This window comes from Bos grunniens, chromosome 2 (assembly GCF_055505025.1).
Source record: "Bos grunniens cultivar Pamir isolate PY7600 chromosome 2, Bosgru_T2T1.0, whole genome shotgun sequence".
Lineage (NCBI taxonomy): Eukaryota > Metazoa > Chordata > Mammalia > Artiodactyla > Bovidae > Bos > Bos grunniens.
The window spans coordinates 16,714,228-16,729,260 of NC_141166.1; the positions used below are offsets into that span (position 1 = coordinate 16,714,228).

Here is a 15,033-nt window from a genome sequence, read left to right on the forward strand (position 1 = left end):
GGACAGATGGGGACCCAGAAATGGGGCAGAGACAGGGGAACAGGAACCCTGGTCTCTCTGAGATCAGATCCCTGAGATCAGATCCCAGGCAGAGGCTGATCTCTGAGGTCACTGCAGGCAAGGCCATGGTGAGTCTGGTCTTTGTCAGGCTCTGGGTGACTAAGAGTACCTTGGACTGCAAAGAGATCCAACCAGTCCATCCTAAAGAAATTAGTCCTGGATATTCATTGGAAGGACTGATGCTGAAGCTGAAACTCCAGTACTTTGGCCACCAGATGCGAAGAACTGCCTCATTGGAAAAGACCCTGATGAAGGTGGGAGGAGAAGGGGACGACAGAGGACGAGATGGTTGGATGGCATCACCGACTCAATGGACATGAGTTTGAGCAAACTCTGGGAATTAGAGATGGACAGGGAGGCCTGGCATGCTGCAGTCCATGGGGTCACAGAGAGTTGGACACAACTGAGCAACTGAACTGAACTGCGTGACTGAGGAGGGGACCCCTTAACTTGGAGCTCCAGGGCTGGGTGGCTTCCAGAAACTGGCAGTGGGGATGGGGGCACACGGTTGTATGCCAGGCGGATCTAGACGTGTCTCCCCATGCAGTCCAAGTGTCGCTGTGGCTGGGGGTGGTGGTGGGGTGGGCACCTGGCCTCCTCGGAGCCTGGCGTCATCAGCCTGCACTTTGGGGCTGACCTGGGCTGCATTTCACGGCGTGGCCAGCAGGGGACAGCATGGCCCCATGACAGGGCTGTGTGAGCTCAGCCCAGGACCTGCATGTCACAGGGCAGGGCTGGGGGCTCCAGCCTGAGCCCCCACCCACACGGCCTCGGGTCAAAGGAACTGAATGTGCAGGGACCTCCCAGTCAGGAGCTGTGCTCGTGCCCCTATTTCCTGCAGGGCCCCTCCCCCCACCCTACCTTAAGGAGGAGACCCCAAAGAGAAGGGACAGGAGGGTGGGGGTGAAGCCTGGAGCCCCAGCAGCGACAACAGCCCTTAGGCCCCGCTTCTCCAGTCACCCCATTACTTGTCTGCCCTGGGCCCTGGTACTGTCCCATGTGTCAGCTGGGGTGATAAGAGAAAGACAAGTGTGCTGCTGTTTACCTTGAGAAGAGAGTCTGGGGATGCCTTGGTCACGGGGGCTGACCTTGGACGAGACCCTTGGTGCCTCGGGGGGCTCCCACCCCTGGGTGTCTCCGTGTCTCCCTCAGGACAGGGGCCAGGGGTTAAGGGGCAGCCTGTGTAACTCGTTCCAACACAGTTCAGAGAGGCAAAGCATTCCTCCCAGAAAAACATCAGTGTACCCTGGGAGGGACGGGACACAGACTCCTAGTGTCTAGGACAGCTTCGGGGGCCGCTTCCCCACAACCTGTCCTTTGCTGTTCAGTTGCTAAGTCCTGTCCGACTCTTTGCAATCCATGGACTGCAGCACACTGGCTTACCTGTCCATCACCACCTCCGGGAGCCTGCTCAGACTCATGTTCATCGAGTCGGTGATGCCATTCAGCCATCTCATCCCCTTCTCCTCCTGCCTTCAATCTTTCCCAGCATCAGGGTCTTTTCCAAGGAGTCAGCTCTTCGCATCAGGTGGCTAAAGTATTGGAATTTCAGCTTCAGTGTCAATCCTTCCAATGAATATTCAGGGCTGATTTCCTTTCGGATTGACTGGTTTGATCTCCTTGCAGCTCAAGGAACTCTCAAGAGTCTTCTCCAACACCACAGTTCAAAAGCATCAATTCTTCGGCGCTCAGCTTTCTGTAATTATAGTCCAATTCTCACATCCATTCATGACTACTGGAAAAACCATAGCCTTGACTAGATTGACCTTTGTTGGTAAAGTGGTGTTTCTGCTTTTTAATGCGCTGTCTAGGTTTGTCATAACTTGCCCTCCCTGTCATTAAGCCTTCCTTATCTCCGAGGAGTGGGAAGGAGGGGGAGAGAGGAAATGCAAGCATGCAGGCCTGAGAAACTAGAGTGGGGTCCAGGGAGCCCGAGCCAGTGGAGCCCTGGTAGGGGTAGGGAGTGAGAGCGAAGGGCATAGCACAGATGGTGGGGGTCCTTTTGTGCGGCATGGGAACAGGAGGCCAAGGGGAAGGCCAGCGGTCAGCAGTCAGATTCCAGTGAGTTCAGATTCACAATCAGCAACGGGGCTGGGCACCCAGAAGGAGAGGGGGCTGGCCAGTCCTGGGGGCTCTCATCTGGGCCAGCGAAGGGGCCCCTCTCTCAGGGCTCCCCTGGGTCCCTTGCGGGTCAGTTCCTGGAGAGGCCTGCAGGGGGAGCCCAGCATCTTCCTCCCACAGGATCCAGGACGTGGCAGGAGCCGCTTAGAACCCAGGAGAGAGTCTTGCTTTGTAAATTGCAGCGCTGCGAACCGAGGCCCAGGGGTCTCTGGGCTCCCAGTCAGTGTGTGTTTCCTTGTCCAAGGCCAGCTCTAGGCTGATGGCTTCGCTCGGGCAGGAACGGGCTGGTTAGAAGAAGCTCCCACCGCTGACCTGTCATCCTTGACCCTGATCTCCTCCTGCCTTTGAGGGGCAGAGCTGCCGGCCCAGGCCAGTAGCCAGAGCTCAGATGGGGCTGCAAGCTGCCCTTGGTGGTTAGGACGTCCTCTGAGAGCAAACCGCATACACTGGGGTCTGATACCCAAATGGGGAGGGAGCCGGGCATGCTCCCTGGTCCGGGCCCCTGCCCTGATGGCAACCCTGCCCCCGCTCCAGCCTGACACAGGTGTGAGATCACTCCCCTCTGTAGGGAAGACAGGGGCGAAGGAGGGCGGGTCGCTGGATCTCCTCTGCGTGTGTGGTAGTCACTCAGTTGTATCTGACTCTTTGTGACCCCATGGATTGTAGCCCGCCAGGCTCCTCTGTCCATGGGATTCTCTAGGCAAAAATACTGCAGTGGGTTGCCATTTCCTTCCCCAGGTGATCTTCCTGACCCAGGGACTGAACCTGAGTCTCCTACATTGCAGGTGGGTTGTTTACTGTCTGAGCCACCTGGAACAACTGCTCTAAATAAGGCTCAGGAAGGCTGCCAGCCAAGAGCACCTTCCAGACAGCAGGCCACATGGTCAGAGCTGGGGTTGGTCTCAGGCTTGGCATCGGCTGAGCATCTATCCGGAACCCATTGCCACCAGCGGCCTCGTGACCTGGAGGGCCAGCGCAGGCTCTGCTGTGACAAACACATGGACGGCTTACCGGGGCTGTGCCAGGATGCAAGCTCAGCAGCACTCAGTCCTCAACACCCCACCCACCTGTGCTCTGGGCCTCTGGGTGCCGGAGGGGAAGGCGTCTCATCCCAGGGAGGAGGTGAGCAAGCCTAGAGGTGTCACAATCACCTGCTACAGCAGACGGCAGGGAAAGACCACAAGCAACCTACACACAAGGACACGCCCTCCTCACGCAGCAACGACGCCTTGTCTAGAATGGTCTTTACCAAAGTTTGATAATGTTACTTAATGAAAAAGGTATTTGTTTTTATTGTTTGATAAAAACAAATCGATAAGTTGTGTTGAACTCTTTGCAATCCCTTGGACTGCAGCGCACCAGGCTTCCCTGTCCTTCACTATCTCCTGGAGTATGCTCAAACTCATGTCCGTCGAGTCAGTGATGCCATCCAACCATCTCATCCTCTGTCATCCCCTCCTCCTCTTGCCTTCAACCTTTCCCAGCATCAGAGTCTTTTCCAGTGAGTCGGTTCTTTCCATCAGGTGGCCAACGTATTGGAGTTTCAGTTTCAGCATCAGTCCTTCCAATGAATATTCAGGATTGATTTCTTTTAGGATTGACTGGTTTGATCTCTTTGCTGTCCACGGGACTCTCAAGAGTCTTCTCCAGCACTGCGTTTGAAAACTTCAATACAAACATGTATGAAATGCTAGGGTCTTATTTTACGTGACTTTTTTTTTTTTTAATCATAGGACCCTTTGCCTTTACGCTGTTAACGTGCATCAGGAGTTGCTGAGAAGGAGCTACAGGGAGGCAGCATTCACTGTATCACATCTTTTTTAAAAAGGTTGTTATTTATTTATTTTTGGCTGCACTGGGTCCTCATGGCTGTGTGAGGGCTTGTCTCTAGTTGCAGCAAGCAGGGGCTACTCTCTAGTTGCGGTGTGCAGGCTTCTCATTGCAGTGGTTTCTCCTGTTGCAGAGCAGGGGCTTCAGAGTTCATGGGCTTCAGTAGTTGCAGCTCGTGGGCTCTAGAGCGCAGGCTTAGTAATTGTGGTGCACGGGTTTAGCTGCCCCGAGGCATGTGGGATCTTCCCGGACCAGGGATCAAACCTGTGTGCCGAGCGTCAGCAGGCGGATTCTTAACTTCTAGACCACAAGAGAAGTCCTGTATTACATGTGGGAAAGGCCACTGTGCCTGGCAGGGGTCAGACAGTGGCCAAATGAAAGTGCAAATATTAGTCGCTCAGTCATTCCAACTCTTTGTGACTCCGGGGACTCCGCCAGGCTCCTCTGTCTGTGGGATTCTCCAAGCAAGAATACTGGAATAGGTTGTCATTCACTTCTCCAGGGAATCTTCCCAACCCAGAGATTGAACCCAGGTCTCCTGCATTGCAGGCAGATTCTTTACCATCTGAGCCACCTATGAAGCTCTAGTGGCTAAATGAGGAATGGGCTAAAATGTCTTCTGCTTCAAAGAAAGGCTGTACATCTTTGTCCAGAAAGGAATTGGGTGTGTCCCTGGCCATAGAAGGCCTCTGGCTGGGTGGGTGGGAGTGCCCTATGGTGAGGAGTGTGTGCTTTTCACTTGACCCACTTCCTTCCTTGTTGCATGTGGACAGCCTGGGGCAAAGGGAGAAGGGGAGAGGTTAGTGGTACCAGCTCAGCAGCTTGCCTTGAGGGCTGACTCTGCCACTCACTAGCTGTGTGATTTTAGATAAATTTCTTAACCTCTCTGAATCTCAATTTATTTACCTGAAACAATGGACATGCAATAGACAAGAACCTGGTCCTTATGCATATTGAGGGTGACTGGCCTGGGCTTCCCAAGCCTAGGATGCAGGCTGAACACAGAAAGATCCCAAAGGCTTCCCACCCCAATGCCATCACCTGGGTCCAGGCCTTCATCTCTTAGCAACAAGCCTTCCTACTATTGGCCCCTCCCAGCTGTTTCTGTCATCACAGAGAGATGCTTTTCTTCTCAAAGGTTAATCTGATTATGCCTCTTTCCTGCCTGAAGCCCTTTAGTGGCAACCACTGTCCTCCGGACAGTTCCACCTTTTGGTAAAAGGAGGCTTTCTAGGCCACCCTTTGTTGGGTGTCAAGGTCACCTCTCCCCTCTCATTGTCCCCCACCCCTCACACTCCAGCTCATTCTCGGGCCTCTGTCTTGCTTCTGTCCCTTTGCACTGCTGTTCCCTGAGCCTGGAGTCTGAGACCTTTCTCCTCGAATCTCTTTTTCTCTGATGTCCCTTCCTCTGGGGAGGCAGCATGAGATGCCCACCTGGTGGCTGCGTGCTTCCGGGGCACCCAGACCTGTCCCGTCACAGCACTCAGCCCGCACCATCATCACCCTTTGATCACAGGCTGTGTCTCCCCTCTCCACCCGGTGCCGCCTACCCTGAGCCCAGTGTGAGTCCAGCACAGTGTAGATGCTCAATAAGCCTGTGCATGATGAAGGATTCCCAGGAAGGGGCACAGTCAGGAGTCGAGAGGGCCATGCCCCTGCCACAATGCCCCCTTTCTGTGTGGGCACACAGCCCTCATGCTTATACTTCTGATCCACTAACACCTGCTGCTAGAGATTGCTGAAAACAAAAAGCTCTGCCAAAGAAAAGAGCTCTATTGACATCACTCCCCTACAGCCCTCCCCTGCTGTTTCCCCATCTTCCAAGTCTACAGAGCACCAATCCCCACTTAGAGGAAGCTGGTCACCTTGCCATTTCAACCAACCAGAGTAAGGTGTTTCGCATCTACAGCCATTCATTTGTTCACTGCCTCACCCTCCAAAACTTCTTCGGAGCTTCCGCTGTGGGTCGGTGCAAGGAGAAAGGGAAGAGACATCCGTTAAGCACCTGTGACAGTGGACAGGCCACAGACCCCTCAAATCCTCCTGCAGCCTGGGAGGTGCTCTCACCCCTTTCTGATGCGTGGGGAAGCTTAAGGTGCAAAAAGGAAAGATGATCAGGCCCAGGTCCCTTGGCTCCATAACCAGCAGCTGGGATTCACCACCTGCTTGTTGGACCTCGAGTCTCCACTGCCTCTACCGTGTCCTGGGCACTGCTGCTGCCAGAAACCCCCAGCCTTGTGGAGGGGTGAGGGTGGAGATACACCCATAAATCTAAGATGAATCCCAAGCAATGGCCAAGAGGCGGGAAACACTTTACACAAACAGGATGAAAGAGTCAACTACAGAGGACAGCAAAGAAGGCATCAGGCGTGTCTGGAAAATAAGGGATGGAGGGAGAAGGGCTAAGAGGTGAGGGCAGAGCCTGGGGAGCCAGACTCCAGGATAGGGGCACACGGGGGAGCTGGGGGAGACGCTGGATGAGGACGGTCAGGAAGGAGCACACGTGGCCCTGGGGCGCAAGGAGCAGAGGCCCAGGGCAGTCAGGCGGAAGCGGAGGGGCTGAGGCTTGCAGGCAGCAGCAGAGACAGAGGAGGACAGGGCAGGTCTGCGTTCAGAGCTGCATGCAGGTGAAGCCCCGGGAGTGAGCTGGTCATGGGCATAGAGGGTGGAGGGGGCAGGGGCGCAGAGTGGGGCGAGGAGGTCCGAGGGGCGTGAGAGCAGGGAGCAAGGTGCAGGCGGGCAAGTGTCCGCTGTGCAGACCTTATGCCGGGGAGGAAGAGGCAAGAGAGAGCGAGCCCTGGACTTGGCAAGGAGCAGCCTGCGGCCATGGCTGTGAGGCTGGGGACATAGGCTCAGAAAACCAAAGACTGAAGGGCGAGGGAGGTCATGTGCGGACTCCTCTCAGCACATTTACTGGTCATTTCCATGATGTTTTGTCATGTGAATTATAGACTCTAAGAGGCTTATTAAGTTTTCTTCCAATGTCAATACTTTGATTTTTGGTTTATAATTTTTGAAATAAGGCTTTTTGGGACTCTTTGTTTTACATCTATAAAGTTTTATAAGGGGCTTCCCTGGTGGCTTAGTGGTAAAAGAATCCACCCGCCAAGCAGGAGACACAGGTTCGATCCCTGGGTTGGGAAGATCCCCTGGAGAAGGAAATAGCAACCCACTCCAGTGTTCTTGCCTAGGAAATCCCATGGACTGATTTCCTTTAGGATGGACTGGTTGGATCTCCTTGCCGTCCAAGGGACTCTCAAGAGTCTTCTCCAACACCGCAGTTCAAAAGCATCAATTCTTCGGCGCTCAGCTTTCTTTATAGCTCAGCTTATAAGCTATAAGCTGGAAAAACCATAGCCTTGACTAGATGGACCTTTGTAGGCAAAGTAATGTCTCTGCTTTTTAATATGCTATCTAGGTTGGTCATAATTTTTCTTCCAAGGAATAAACATCTTTTAATTTCATGGGTGCAGGCACCATTTGCAGTGATTTTAGAGCCCCCCAAAATAAAGTCAGCCACTATTTCCACTGTTTCCCCATCTATTTACCATGAAGTGATGGGACTGGATGCCATGATCTTAGTTTTCTGAATGTTGAGTTTTAAGCCAACTTTTTCACTCTCCTCTTAATAATAAATGTTATTACCCTAATAATATGGGCTTCCCAAGTAGCTCAGTTGATAAAGAATCTGCCTGCAATGCAGGAGACTCTGGTTCGATTCCTGGGTTGGGAAGATCTGCTGGAGAAGGGATAGGCTATCACTCCAGTATTCTGGCCTGGAGAATTCCATGCATTGTAAAGAGGTCACAAAAGAGTCGGACACAACTGATCGACTTTCACTTAACTTTCCCCCTAATAATGGTTTATTTACAAGAAAAACATGAAAATAAAGTGCAAATAAGCTTCATTTATATAATATTATCTAATACAAAACCCAAAACAAAAACCAAACAAACAAAAATACATTAGTTGGTAAGAGAGGCAAGAGTCAGCTTGAAGAGAAGTTGAGAAGAGCCTCTGTACTGTTTCTGATTGCTGTTTTAAGTTTCCAAAAGATCTGAGGATCAGAGGCAAACAAGTTAAAGGAAAAAGACCCGAGGGTGAGTAAAATTCCAAAGCAGTTGATGTTAAAATAGATTATCAGTCCTAATTACAAGGGTCTTTAAAAACAGCTTCTCTGGGCGGAGGATGAAGGAAGTCAGATCCCAAGTATGACAAGAATTCCACGTGGGGGAATTCTGATACTGACTTTGGAGTTGGGGTGGGGCCTCAACACAGGGGACACAGTGGCCTCTGGAAGTTGAGCGGCCCCTCGTTGATAACTAGCAAAGGAGGGGCACTTTGATTCTCCAGCTGAAGGAACAGAGTTCAGCCACAACCCCTGAGCTGGGAGAGGAGCCCGGGCCCCAGAGGAGACCCCTCGTTGATAACTAGCAAAGGAGGGGCACTTTGATTCTTCAGCGGAAGGAACAGAGTTCAGCCACAACCCCTGAGCTGGGAGAGGAGCCCGGGCCCCAGAGGAGACCCCTCGTTGATAACTAGCAAAGGAGGGGCACTTTGATTCTTCAGCGGAAGGAACAGAGTTCAGCCACAACCCCTGAGCTGGGAGAGGAGCCCGGGCCCCAGAGGAGACCCGGCCGTAGCAGACCTGGACCTCGGCCTTCTGAGGCCCTGAGCAGAGAATCCAGCCATGCTGCGCCCGGACTTCTGACCTGCAGAAACGGGGACAATAAACTTGTGCTGTTTTACGTTGCTACGTTTGTGGTGATTTGTTATCTGGTAATAGAAAACCAAGAACCCACATTGGCAGTTCGGGCAGAAGGCCCTGGGACATCCCACTAGGAGGGAGCTTGGTGCCAGGCTGAGGGAGGCCCCAGGTGTGGCTGCTACTTGTGACCTGTGGGTGTGTGCCCACTGCTGGTACCTCTGTGGGGACACAGCACCTGCCTCGGGCTGTAAGGGGTGGAGGGGAGGCAGACCCTTGGCAGCCAGGGTTCCTGCTTGTGTGTCTGTCTGGGGCTGGGAGCCCTGGCATCCTGTTGTTGTTCAGTCGCTCAATCGTGTCCAACTCTTTGTGACCTCATGGACTGCAGCACACCAGGCTTCTCTGTCCTCCACTATCTCCTGGAGTTTACTCAAATTCATACGCATTGAGTTGGTGATGCCATCCAATCATCTCATCCTCTGTTGTCCCCTTCTCCTCCTACCTTCAATCTTTCCCAGGATCAGGGTCTTTTCCAATGAGTCAGTTCTTTCCATCAAGTGGCCAAAGAATTGGAGCTTTGACTTTAGCATCACTCCTTCCAATGAGTATGCAGGGTTGATTTCCTTTAAGATTGACTAGTTTGATCTCCTTACAGTCCAAGGGACTCTCAAGAGTAGAGAACACAGGAAATCAAACACAGGGTTTGATCCTTGGGTGAAGAAGATCCCCTGGAGAAGAAAATGGCAACCCACTCCAGGATTCTTGCCTGGGAAATTCCACGGACAGAGGAGCCTGGCATGCTACAGTCCATGGGGTCCCAAAGTGACTCTTTGGGAGTTAGCTACTGAACAACAAGAAAGAATGAGGAAGAGGAGAAAAGGTAAACATGAGCTGGGTTTGGAATGCAGGGCACCTCCTGAGCCAGAAGCTACAGGTGGGACCTGAAGCCAGAGGGCAGAGTTGCAAGGCTGGGCCACCACCTGGGCACAGCCCCCAGGGGATGGAGCAGAGCTGGAGCAGGGAGGGTGGGCAGGGTGGGCCGTGCTTAGGATAAGAGGAAGGACACCACATAAGGCCAGAATTTGGAGACCAAATGGGTGTGGACAAGATAACTAGTGTCCCACTGTACGGGATGGTGGGCCTAGGGGCTTTTATGTGGAAGACGTGTTTGCCTGTGGGTACAGGGCACTAATCACACAGCTTGTGGCGTCCCATTTTGCTGTTGTTGCTGTTGTTCAGTCCTCAGTCATATCTTGGACTCTTTGGGACTCCATGGACTGCAGCACACCAGGCTTCCCTGTCTTTCACCATCTCCCAGAGCTTGCTCAGACTCATGTCCATTGAGTCAGTGATGCCATCCAACCAGCTCATCCTCTGTCATCCCCTTCTCCTCCTGCCTTCAATCTTTCCCAGCATCAGGGTCTTTTTCAAGAGTCAGTTCTTTGCATCAGGTGGCAAAGTACTGGAGCTTCAGCTTCAGCATCAGTCCTTCCAATGAATATACAGGACTGATTTCCTTTAGGATGGACTGGTTGGATCTCCTTGCTGTCCAAGAGGCTTTCAAGAGTCTTCTCCAACACCACAGTTCAAAAGCATCAATTCTTTAGCAATCAGCCTTCCTTATGGTCCAACTCACACATCCATACATGACAGTTGGAAAAACCATAGCTTTGACTATATGGACCTTTGTTGGCAAAGTGATGTCTCTGCTTTTTAATATGCTGTCTCTATAAAACAAGAATGTATTTATATATCTTTCTAATCAGAGGTAGGGTCCCCCTACCTCTGCCCCTAGCGCTTCCCCCTTTCCCTCTCTAACCAGCACCCCTGCTGCCCACCCACCCCCCAAACCGGGCATCCAGCTGCCTCCTCTGGGCTTTGCTGTGTCCTGGCATCCTCTTGCTTCTCAGTCAGGGAGTCATTTTGATGAGAGGGGACACTGGACACTGGGAGGCTGAGTGAGAGAGCTGGAAGCCAGATACCCACTGCCCTCCACTCACCTCCACTCAGCTCTGCTTTCTGAGGAGGACAGAAGTGCCTGGGAGGCAGGGCTGGTCACTCTTTATTGGTGGGCGGTGCAGGGGGGTCTAGGACTGAAGGGTCCTGGGCCCAGCCCCCACTCAGCCCCCGTGGGCCCTGGTGGCTGTGCTCAGGCCTGGGGGAGCCTCTAGGCTGGGGGTGGGGGTGAGGTGCTGTACAGAGAGAAGAGATGGAGCCAGGAAGACAAGGCGGCTGGCAGGGCAGTTGGGAGGCAGATGAACGGATCAATGGCAGCTGAGCATGTGCATGAGGGCTGGCTGTGAGGGAGGTCCTAATGCTGACCTGGGAGGGAGGGGGGATGGAGGAGGAGCCGAGGGCCTGGGTCCCCCACCCCCCAGTGGCTGGAGTGGCAGAGTCCCTGGGGAAGCATGTTTACCTTTGTGCCTTTCTGTCGGAAGAGAGTCAGCTCCCTGAGACAATATCCATTTTTATATTTCTTGGAAATTTCACGGCATTCATTTCAGGGAAAATAAAAGCTGTCATTGCTGGAGAAATGATACCAATCAGGGCCTGAAAAGGCTGGGAAATTATCCTCCTGGAGACGAAATGTTGAGGGGAAAATGCAGATTAAAACCACAAAGAGACACTGCCCTTCTGTCCTCCATTATGGAATCACAACATTCTACACAACTCCACCTTCCCTAGGCAGAATTAATTTGTTGAAAGAAGAACTCACAGGTAAAAGGAAGACCCTGAGATGCCCAGAGATGGAGGCAGCGAATATCCAAAGTGGTAGAGCAGAGGTGGACACGTGGACAGACAAGGGTCTGGCAGAATGGAGACAGAGGTGGCCAGTAGTGAGGCTGATGAGTAGCCCCAAGGAGGGCACAGGGTGTTAGGTACTTTAGTCCCTGCCTCGCTGTGGTTTTTTATCAGATGGGGCTCCATAGCAGTCTTGGGCTGTCTCTGAGGTTATTTTTTTGGTTTTTGTTTCCTGGTTTTTTTTTGTAAATTCTTATGTATGTGTGTATGTGGCTGCATTGGGTCTCAGTTGTGGCACACGGGCTCCACAACGCCCAGGCTGAGCCACAAGGGCCTGGGGGTTTAGTTTCTTCGTGGCATGTGGAATGTTAATTCCTTGACCAGGGATTGAATCCTTGTCCCTTGCATTGTAAGGTGGATTCTTATCACTTGACCACCAGGGACGTCCCTCTCAGGTTGTTTAGGCCAGCCCTGCAAGCTGGAACCATCCAGCTGGCAATGGAGAGCGGGTGCTTTGTGGGGTGCCCTCCTAAGAAAGTTAGAAGCAGAGAGGATGGGTAGGGTAAGGCAGAGAAAGCAGGGGTTATAGAAACCATACCATTCCTCCAAGAAAACACAAGTTCCTGTATCCCTGTGGGTACAGTGGTGAGCAAACTGAACCTGAAGAAGGGAGTGGGTGGATCAATTCATAGTCCCCACCTTCCAGCCATCCCCCCCAACTCCTAAAGATGGGCTTTTTCATCAGCCTCTAGTCATTGTACACCCCCTGCACACCGTCCCCTTCCCATCAGGGGCTTCCAGAGCAGTTGGTACCAGGGTCAGCCAAGGGTGAGATGGCCCCTTCTTGTAGCAGTATCCGGGGCCCTTTCCCCACCACTGCCAACACTCCAGGTGCCCGCGGGTGGGTGGGGTGGGGGAGGGCTAATAGCAAGAGCAGGAGCTAAAGGGAAGGACCCAGAAAGCCCCTTTTTAAAGTCCACTCTGGTCCAGGCGGTGTGCCAGGAGGTATGGGCACTATTTCAGCTCACCCCCACAGCCTTTCTGCGAGTCCTCCCTGGACGGCGCTCCAGTCCTGTGGGCTGGACTGGCCCACTGGCTTCTTTATTTTCGGTTTGAGGCCCTGCTCAGCATCCTGAGTAGAGGCATAGGGTGGGTCTGCGGAGACTCCTAACCTAAGGTACCAGATGTCTCACTCCTTTCCAGACGCGGCCGAGTCTGGAGTCCTCGAGCCCAGAGCCGGTGCCAGACCCTGGGGAGCGTGTTCCGCATCCCCCCACCTCGAGTTGCCGCCGGGATGCAGGCAGGAAGGAGGCGGTGCGGGGGCGGCGGAGGACGGTGGGCGTCCCTCGTCGCCGCCGCACTCCGCCCGGGCTCCGGCTCTGGCTCCGGCTCGGGCTCCGTCTGCGCTGTTTCCGCGCCGCCCGAGCGCGCACCTGCCGGGTAAGTGGCACTCGAACCCGCCGCCGCCGCGGCCACCGTCAGCCACCCCCGCCGCCGCGCCGAGCCTCCAGGCTTTGTCTGCGTCCTCGCGGCTCCGGCTCCGGCGGCGGCGGCGACTCGCAGGCTCGGGGCTCGGGCTCCGCGGGCTGCCCGGCGCGACGCGGGAGGCTGCGCACCAAGGGCTCGGGGCGCACCGGGCCAGCTCGCTCTGTGCCGGGGATGAAACTTCGTCCGGGTTCCGGGGAGAACCTGTTGAAGCCGGGAGGGGCCGAGGCAGGGCGGGGGTGGGGCGAGGACGCGGGACGGAACCGGTTCCGGGTCCTCCAGGGCCGTCGGGGCTTTCTCCCTGATCCAGGGCGGGACGGCGCGCCGGCGCGGGGGCTTGGCAAAGGGACTGGTGAGGGTTCTGGCCATTGAATAGAGAGGATAGGGCCGGGGATGGCTCTGCGGACATCCGCGAGGACAAAGTTTGGTTCTCGAGGCGCCTTCTTGAGCGTCTGGTTCCAGTGCGGAAAGCTGAAGTCGGCTTCAGGGCCCGCATAGACGCCGCACTGACCACACCTCCTTTTCCCGGCCTCCGCTTCCCCCCTCCCCCCATCTGGCCTTGGCTGTAGCAGGTCGGGGGCAAGCAATGAAGAGAAGAGAAACAGCCTTTCATTGACTGCCTACTATGTACCAAGCCCGGTGCCCGGCGCTTTATTACAGGGGTCTTCCCCAGCCTGCGGCGGGCACGTGTGTGCGGGGACAGGGGACGGTAATGGACGGACAGTGCCTACAGTGGTTGGTGGCCGCTCGGAGCCTTCTCCCTCCCTCCAACCCCGAGTGGCGCAGGGAGGCCAGGCCCCAGACCCACTCGCTGTTGGGGACTCCGGGTGGCCTCCAGCCTTTGGACCTAGGCCTGTGCCCTTCCTCTGGTGTTTGTGAGCCCCTCCCAACCCCAGTACCTCTCTGAGCTTGCTGCTTGGGGGAAGTTTGCTCTACACAATTTGAGGTATTCTCAATAACAGCAAGAAACTCTCCTGTTTAGAAAGACATTCAAAAACTAAGCTATCCCAACATGAAGACAGACACAGAGAGTTCTTTCCCAGTGATGTTTAAAGTGATGTGCTGTTCCACTAGTATTTTTGATATTTTCCTAAGCAATGATGAATATTTGGAAGGCTCTTTTAAAGTTTCTTACATAATAGCATAAGACAAAAAGCACCTAACACCAGGCAAACATTTATTCTTTCTGCTGCAGTAAAAATGGCAGAAACAGTGAACAGAAAATGGTCTTTGGAAAAACCAGAAGGCGTTTCTTCATCAATGATTACTGTTGGACGATGTAGAAAAAACAGTGCTGTAGATTGAAAAAAAAAAAAAGTGTCACAGCAAATTACCCAGTGTGGGAGGAATAGTTGGCTGAAAGCACAGATGTTTCTACACATCTCAGCTTAAGGTATTTGCTGGATTCTGTTCCAATAATGAAATACGCAGACCAGATTTTTCTTTTCCTTTTTTCTGTGAGTGAGCCACTAGAGGTAAGATATAGCAGGGAATATATGTTTTCAACAGTTCATGGTTTGTTTAACAAAAACAGTGTCATTTGGGGAGAACTCTGTAAGTGCGCCCACTGATGGAATGGCTACTCCACAGGCTGTGATGTTAAAGGATTCTGGATGATAAAAAGCTGCAGAGGCAGCAGAACCTGCACAGCTCACTCATTGGTCCATCCATGGCCAACCATTGCAGGGAAGATCCAGAAACCTTGAGAGCACATAAACTGCTGTGAGAGCCATCAGTGGTGAAAGTGAAAGTTGCTCAGTCATGCCCGATTCTTTGTGGCCCCATATGGGCTATACAATCCATGGAATTCTCCAGGCCAGAATACTGGAGTGCGTAGCCTTTCCCTTCTTCAAGGGAGCTTCCCAACCCAGGGATCGAACCCACGTCTGCTGCATCACAGGCAGATCTTTACCAGCTGAGCTACCAGGGAAGCCCAAGAATACTGGAGTGGGTAGCGTATTCCTGCTTTAGTGGATCTTCCCGACCCAGGAATGGAACCAAGGTCTCCTGCATTGCAGGCCTATTCCTTACTAACTGAGCTATGAGGGAAGCAATTGATGGTGTTAACTTTCTAAAACCAAAATTGTCTG

General features: G+C 53.4%; 1 long non-coding RNA gene across 1 annotated transcript; it reads right to left on the minus strand.

Moving 5' to 3' along the window:
• Positions 1-7,898: 7,898 nt before the first annotated feature.
• On the minus strand, positions 7,899-12,603 carry LOC147377657 (uncharacterized). The gene is made up of 3 exons (XR_015150748.1): positions 12,487-12,603; positions 11,133-11,291; positions 7,899-10,443 (listed from the first exon to the last, which is right to left on the minus strand). It is a non-coding gene; the product is annotated as an uncharacterized LOC147377657 (long non-coding RNA).
• Positions 12,604-15,033: the final 2,430 nt, after the last annotated feature.